General features: G+C 53.2%; 1 non-coding gene and 1 pseudogene across 1 annotated transcript; both read left to right on the top strand.

Annotated features, from left to right (window-relative positions):
• The first annotated feature begins 326 nt into the window (after nucleotides 1-326).
• LOC143154406 (5.8S ribosomal RNA) lies at nucleotides 327-481 on the top strand. Its single transcript, XR_012994063.1, has one exon. It is a non-coding gene; the product is annotated as a 5.8S ribosomal RNA (ribosomal RNA).
• Nucleotides 482-2,016: 1,535 nt separating this feature from the next.
• The window catches only part of LOC143154426 (large subunit ribosomal RNA), an 8,897-nt pseudogene continuing 3,413 nt past the window's right edge, over nucleotides 2,017-7,500 (top strand).

Genomic DNA, 7,500 nt, shown 5'->3' with positions numbered 1-7,500 from the left:
GCCGGCTGCGAGTCCTTTTTCGAATCTGGACGCTCCCACGTGCGTTCGTCAGCTCAATCGGTGAGGACTGTGGTTCCTTTGATCGGGATTATCCCCGCGGTTCCACATCCCACGATTCATGATGGTTTTTCAATGTACTTTGCACCCGGCCGTCGAATGATTCGCGTTCATGTGCGCGAACTTTCGACGTGTTCCGTCAGTCGGGACTTTGTGTCGTCAATTTGGCGACGCCCAAGCCTCCTTCTTTCTACGTTTGGTCGGAGGCGCGGGCATCGATTTTCAAAACTAGAACCAAAGAGAATTTAAACGCAAAATTGCATAACGATTACCCTGAACGGTGGATCACTTGGCTCGTGGATCGATGAAGAACGCAGCTAATTGCGTGTCAACGTGTGAACTGCAGGACACATGAACATCGACATTTCGAACGCACATTGCGGTCCACGGATAAAATTCCTGGACCACGCCTGGCTGAGGGTCGTTCACATAACCTAATACTGCTTGCGTTGCTATCCAATCCCCGCCGTCGTTTCCGGAGAGAATGGAAACGTTTCAGAGTCGGGTGTGTACGGAGATGCTTACGTACGAGCGAAAGATGGGCAGTTCGTTGGCGATTGTCGCGGACGTGCGAAAATAACGATTTGCCTGCGCGTCTCCATATGTAATCGTTCGGACTCGCGAGAGTGTTGCGGCGTCGCGCGTCGACTTAATACGACCGCCCGTGAACACCGCTCCCTACGATTACTTTGAAGTTTGCGCGCGCATATATTCGTCTTTCGCCCGAATCGAATTTTGCCGCGCTCCCAACGTTGCCTGAAATGATTTTTACGTCGAGAAAGGAACACGAATCGAGAGACTAATAGAGGACAAAAATGAATCACCCCACCACGTGAAATGTGGCATTTGTTAATAGTCGTCGTTCGCACAGCCCCAGGGATTTGTCGGCCAGCGGGGGTCGTCGTTGCCCGCGATGTCACATCAAATTTACCGCGACCACTATCGAGGGAGGTCTTTATCTTCGAACGTTGAAGACTTCGGCCACGTTCGTCGAATCGAATTTTTGACCCGTCGATGTGGTTCGTTTGGTAAGAGATATGCTCGTGCGTGCAAACGTTTCTGAACCTTCGGTGCTGTACTTAAAATCCTCTTTGGAGCGGCTCGAACGCAACGACAAACTTTGCCACAATGAAGGGAAACTGCTGAAGGGAAAGCGAGAGGTTGGTCACCCCATGTCTCTGTTGTCGATCGTGAGACCGCGCGTATAACCGGTCGTCCAGTCCACGACAACTTTTTCGAATTCATCTCGGACTTGCTAACACCGGGTTCTCTTATCCTCCTCCTCCTTCTCTTCGTTCTGCTCTGGAGAATAGGAGTCAGATCGAGAGTGAGCGAGAGAGGGGAAGAATAAGTAGAATCGAAGTCGACGCGTGTTAGTAGTATTCCTTTAGTATGTTTTACTGGAAAAGCAACGGACGGACGTTAAAATTTCAACCGGTTAAACGTCTAGCGAGCGTTTCGCATCGAATTTCAGTTAGAGAGACACTTTGGCGAGGTGCTTGAAAATCTCTCCTTGTCACCGAGAAAACAGCAGGCTTCCTTTTCTTCGGTTCAACGCGAAGAACTCTCTCAATCGACAGAACCATGTAAGCGTCACCGATGGGATTTTGCGTCGGGCGACGCCGTACGTGTGGGAATGCGGTGAAAAGAAAAGAATCTGCGTGAGAGATAGGGAGAAAATGCTCGTCGAGCGTGTTACTGAGGGAAGGAATAAGACCTCTCGTTCGCGCCCCGACGTCGTTTCCCCACTCCTCGCTCGTTCTTCTTTTACACCCGTCCACGTCGGCGTATATCCCCGCCTACCCTGGTACGCGAGCGAACAACGATTGAAGAGAGAGGATCATCATCGCGTATGCAACTGCAGAACACGTCGAGTTGGGACGAAAAGATTGTGGCGCCTTGCTCTCTTTGATTCGGCGTCGTTGCCTTTCGCTGTTAAAGAAAAACACGTTTGTTTGACGACCTCAGAGTAGGCGAGATTACCCGCTGAATTTAAGCATATTACTAAGCGGAGGAAAAGAAACTAACAAGGATTTCCTTAGTAGCGGCGAGCGAACAGGAATGAGCCCAGCACTGAATCCCCGCGGTATTGCCGCAGGGAAATGTAGTGTTCAGGAGGATCCGCTTATCCCGTGACGTCGAACTGAGTCCAAGTCCAACTTGAATAGGGCCATTTACCCACAGAGGGTGCCAGGCCCGTAGCGACCAGTACGCGTTTCGGGAGGATCTCTCCTTAGAGTCGGGTTGCTTGAGAGTGCAACCCTAAGTGGGTGGTAAACTCCATCTAAGGCTAAATATGACCACGAGACCGATAGCGAACAAGTACCGTGAGGGAAAGTTGAAAAGAACTTTGAAGAGAGAGTTCAAGAGTACGTGAAACCGTTCAGGGGTAAACCTGAGAAACCCAAAAGATCGAACGGGGAGATTCATCGTCAACGAAGCTGGCCCCCGTTGGTGCGCGATAACCCGAATGGGCCTTCCTGGTCCCATGAAGGGGTTACACCACCTTTGGGTGAAGTCCGGTAACGTAGTCGTGCACTTCTTCCTTAGTAGAACGTCGCAACCCGTTGTGTGTCGGTCTACGGCCTGAGCTGCATTGCCTGTCGCGGCGCCTTCGTACGCTCGCGGCAGAGGCTCGGTCGCCCGACCGGCTGCACGACGGTACTCTGACGGTATCGGGCCGCAACCAATCCATTCTTGAAATGTGTGTGCGTCGGGCCCGCCGCAAGCTCGGACAGTTTACCCGGAGACGACGGATCTGAATGCCGTCCCCGGGCCTGGCCAGCTGTTAGCAGGCGGTGTCCTTGGACTGGCCAAGCTTTGAATTACCGGTTGGCGACGCTACTGCTTTGGGTACTCTCAGGACCCGTCTTGAAACACGGACCAAGGAGTCTAACATGTGCGCGAGTCATTGGGAGAAGTAAACCTAAAGGCGCAATGAAAGTGAAAGTCGGCCTTGCGTCGACCAAGGGAGGATGGGCCGCTTACGTATCGGCCTCGCACTCCCGGGGCGTCTCGTTCTCATTGCGAGAAGAGGCGCACCCAGAGCGTACACGTTGGGACCCGAAAGATGGTGAACTATGCCTGGTCAGGACGAAGTCAGGGGAAACCCTGGTGGAGGTCCGTAGCGATTCTGACGTGCAAATCGATCGTCGGAACTGGGTATAGGGGCGAAAGACTAATCGAACCATCTAGTAGCTGGTTCCCTCCGAAGTTTCCCTCAGGATAGCTGGCACTCGCTCGTTCCTCCGCGAACGCATGCGAGTTTCATCTGGTAAAGCGAATGATTAGAGGCCTTGGGGCCGAAACGACCTCAACCTATTCTCAAACTTTAAATGGGTGAGATCTCTGGCTTGCTTGGATCATGAAGCCACGAGATATTTTGAATCAGAGTGCCAAGTGGGCCAATTTTGGTAAGCAGAACTGGCGCTGTGGGATGAACCAAACGCAGAGTTAAGGCGCCTAAGTCGACGCTTATGGGATACCATGAAAGGCGTTGGTTGCTTAAGACAGCAGGACGGTGGCCATGGAAGTCGGAATCCGCTAAGGAGTGTGTAACAACTCACCTGCCGAAGCAACTAGCCCTGAAAATGAATGGCGCTGAAGCGTCGCGCCTATACTCCGCCGTCAGCGGCAAGTGGGGAGGGACGTGTCACTCCCGGGTGACCGTCCTCCATAAAGCCCTGACGAGTAGGAGGGTCGCGGCGGTGTGCGCAGAAGGGTCTGGGCGTAAGCCTGCCTGGAGCCACCGTCGGTGCAGATCTTGGTGGTAGTAGCAAATACTCCAGCGAGGCCCTGGAGGACTGACGTGGAGAAGGGTTTCGTGTGAACAGCCGTTGCACACGAGTCAGTCGATCCTAAGCCCTAAGAGAAATCCTATGCAGATGAGGTGTCCTAAAATAATGAAACATCGTACAAACAGAAACATAAAAGAGACACACACCCATTGGGCGAAAGGGAATCCGGTTTCTATTCCGGAACCCGGCTGCGGAACCGCTTACCATTCGGGCCCTCGTAAGAGTGTTCGTCGGGGTAACCCAAAATGACCTGGAGACGCCGTCGGGAGATCCGGGAAGAGTTTTCTTTTCTGTATAAGCGTTCGAGTTCCCTGGAAACCTCTAGCAGGGAGATAGGGTTTGGAACGCGAAGAGCACCGCAGTTGCGGCGGTGTCCGGATCTTCCCCTCGGACCTTGAAAATCCAGGAGAGGGCCACGTGGAGGTGTCGCGCCGGTTCGTACCCATATCCGCAGCAGGTCTCCAAGGTAAAGAGCCTCTAGTCGATAGATTAATGTAGGTAAGGGAAGTCGGCAAATTGGATCCGTAACTTCGGAATAAGGATTGGCTCTGAGGAGCGGGGCGTGTCGGGCTTGGTCGAGAAGTGAGTCTGGCTGACGTGCCGGGCCTGGGCGAGGTGAACGGTATCATTACTGTTACCGGGATCCGATCTCGGTCCCGTGCCTTGGCCTCTCACGGATCTTCCTTGCTGCGGAGCTTCTGTGGCGTTTGACGTCGCGGTCGTTTCTTCGGCCGTCATTCAACACTCAGCTCAGAACTGGCACGGACTAGGGGAATCCGACTGTCTAATTAAAACAAAGCATTGCGATGGCCCCCAAGAGTGTTGACGCAATGTGATTTCTGCCCAGTGCTCTGAATGTCAACGTGAAGAAATTCAAAAAAGCGCGGGTAAACGGCGGGAGTAACTATGACTCTCTTAAGGCAGGGACAGTGGCAGTGTACTGTGATAGTGGGTACACTGAAGGGCACACTGTATGGGAGCAGCGACCCCACCTTCCCGAGCTAAGAAAGCCCTCATAATAGGCTGTAGAGGCCGGCGACTTGTCTAAGTGAGATGATCGGTGGGAAGCTAACTTGTTAGCTTCCGCGGCTTGTAACCGGGAATTGCCAGTTTGGGTCGTTGACCAGTGGATGGTACGACCAGCGTGCTAGGCCTTCGGGTCTATACCCAGGGCGTCCAACGAGTGGAGCGGGCTCGCTCGTTGGGTAGCGTTCTGGGAAGAAGGGACGTGCGTCCGTCCTGGCGTTACGACGTCCAGGCGGGTGGGCTGGCAAGGACCGTTAGGACTCCTTTGGAGGCCGAGTGGCGTGGAACCCACGTTGCCAGCCGGTCATTTTCGCTGGGCAAGAACGGCCATCAGCCTCTACAGTAACCTGCACCGGTGCGCTTCGGCGTACTCCAGGCACTAGTTGTTCCCACTAGTGAGGCGCAACGCTCAGTGCGAAGCCTTGGCTGAGCACGAGCGGTCGCCAAGGTATTAGGACCGTCCAGTCGGCGGTTCGGGGGTAGCCTCAGCCGAATGGAAGGTACCACGTGCCAATGGAGGAATGAAGCCTCAGTAGGGGGGAATTGCGAAGTATCTCGCTCAGCGGGTTAGATAGAATAGTGAGTGGAGTTCCCTTTTGGGATTATGGCTGGCGGCTGCTTTTAGCAGCCGTTAGCCATATATAATTAACCCCGACGAAGTACAAACCGCGGATGTTGAGTATCGGCTGGGGTGGCCTCCGGGCCGTCGACGGACACTAGGTGGCTCGGTTGACGAAATGGCAATGTCTCTGGTATACGATTGGTTATGGTTTTGTAATGACGTACCCGGTTAAATAATTTCAGATATGAAATGTTTGATATAGAAGGAGCCTCGGACGCGGGGGCCCCCGGCCCTGGGGTCCCCGTGGCGGACTTGTCCGCTGCTGATGGTAGGGCCAATGTTGACGACCCAGGCTATGACCCGGACAATGAACTGACTATAGTAATGGATCTACCTCTCGATGGGCAGATAAAGTGCAGAGCGTGTGTCTCTCATGGGAGATGGTTCCTACAGGAGAAAACTTGGAGCGAACACATGACAATGCAGCACCCGGAAGTAAAAGTGCTTTGGAGGTGTGCACACTGTGGCAAATCGTTCGAAAAACTACACGGTTGCAGGTGCCACCTCCCAAAATGTGCCGGCCCTAGACAAGATGAACGGCGGGGCGGCCACGTTTGCTCCTCCTGTGGGAGCTCTTACAGCTCTCAAAGAGGGCTGTCTCAGCATGAGAGACACGCGCACCCGGTGGTGCGAAACACAAAGAGGGTGCAAGCAGCCAACCCTAGCCGTCCAAGCAATCGAGCCTCGGCTTGGACGGAAGAAGAAGTCCAGGAGCTAGTTCGACTGGACAGAATCTATCGCTCCGATAGATTCCCAAACGCGAAAATACATCAGCACCTACCGGGTAAAACAATAAGGCAAATAAGCGATAAAAGGAGGCGACTGCCCGTCGAGAGAGTGGAGGCGGTTGTCGAGGAGGAGCCCGAGGATTCCGACTCGGACTCTTATGAATCGGCAGCCGAGGAATTAACGGAAGTAGAGGCCCCGTTGAGTTGTGAGGAAAATAGCTGGCAAACCACGCTCAAGGGGGCAATCATGGCCGACCCGCTCGATCTAGATCACGAGCTCTTTGGAGTGGAACAAAGAATAATAGAGTCGGCCATGAGAGGTGTAAATGAACCATCAGAGACCGAGAGTATCCTGGACATTTTCATTGAGAAGTTAAAAGACGGGAAAAGTGAACGATCGGATCCTAGACAAAGGAGACCGGCAAACCAGGACCAGGGAAAGGAAAGCGATCGTACCCGTCGGAATAAATACAAGTTCTCTCGGTATCAAGAGTTATATAATAAATGTCCAGGCAGACTAATAGATATGGCGGTCGCGGGAAGTGTTGTGGAGGCGAGGGGGCAGGCAGAACTCCCAGATAGGGCTAGCATAAAGCAGCTCTATGAGGACCTGTGGGGGAAAGTGGGACCCACCACAGGCCTTCCCCAGCTCGGAAGGGGCCCGAGCCCACTTTCTTCAATGGAAGAAATGTGGAGGCCCGTCACTATCGCTGAAGTGGTGGGTAAGATGGGAAAGATTAAAGCCGAAGCTGCTGCGGGTGTCGACGGCATAAAGAAGAACCACCTCCGTAAGAATGGCGCCTTACATGTGGTCGTAAAGCTCTTCAACCTGTTGATGCTATACGGTGTGTTTCCAAATCAATGGCGAGCCAATCGGACCGCGCTTATTCCCAAACCAGGGAAGAGCGCGGCCGATGTAAGAAACTGGAGACCAATTACTATTGGCTCGCTAATAAGCAGAATTTATTCTTCTATGTTGGATCACAGGTTGAGGAGCAAGATTATGAACCACAGAAGGCAGAAAGGCTTCACCAAGGAAGATGGGTGTAAGCAAAATATAGCCATTCTGAACAGGGCTCTTACGCTCATGAAGGAAAGACATGGCGGAGTGGTGACAGTCGTCGACATTTCTAAGGCCTTCGACACGATCCCCCACGAGGCGTTAGGAGACGGGCTTAGGAGGAAGGGTGTCCCGACAACCGTCGTGAATTACGTAAAGAAAATGTATGACGGTTGCCACACCAGTATCAGAACTAGGGATCGGGACATC

Source organism: Ptiloglossa arizonensis, unplaced genomic scaffold, assembly GCF_051014685.1.
Source record: "Ptiloglossa arizonensis isolate GNS036 unplaced genomic scaffold, iyPtiAriz1_principal scaffold0020, whole genome shotgun sequence".
NCBI classification, from domain to species: Eukaryota; Metazoa; Arthropoda; class Insecta; order Hymenoptera; family Colletidae; genus Ptiloglossa; species Ptiloglossa arizonensis.
The sequence above is the reverse complement of the archived record's forward strand: the minus strand, read 5'-3'. Positions and strand labels throughout refer to the sequence as shown.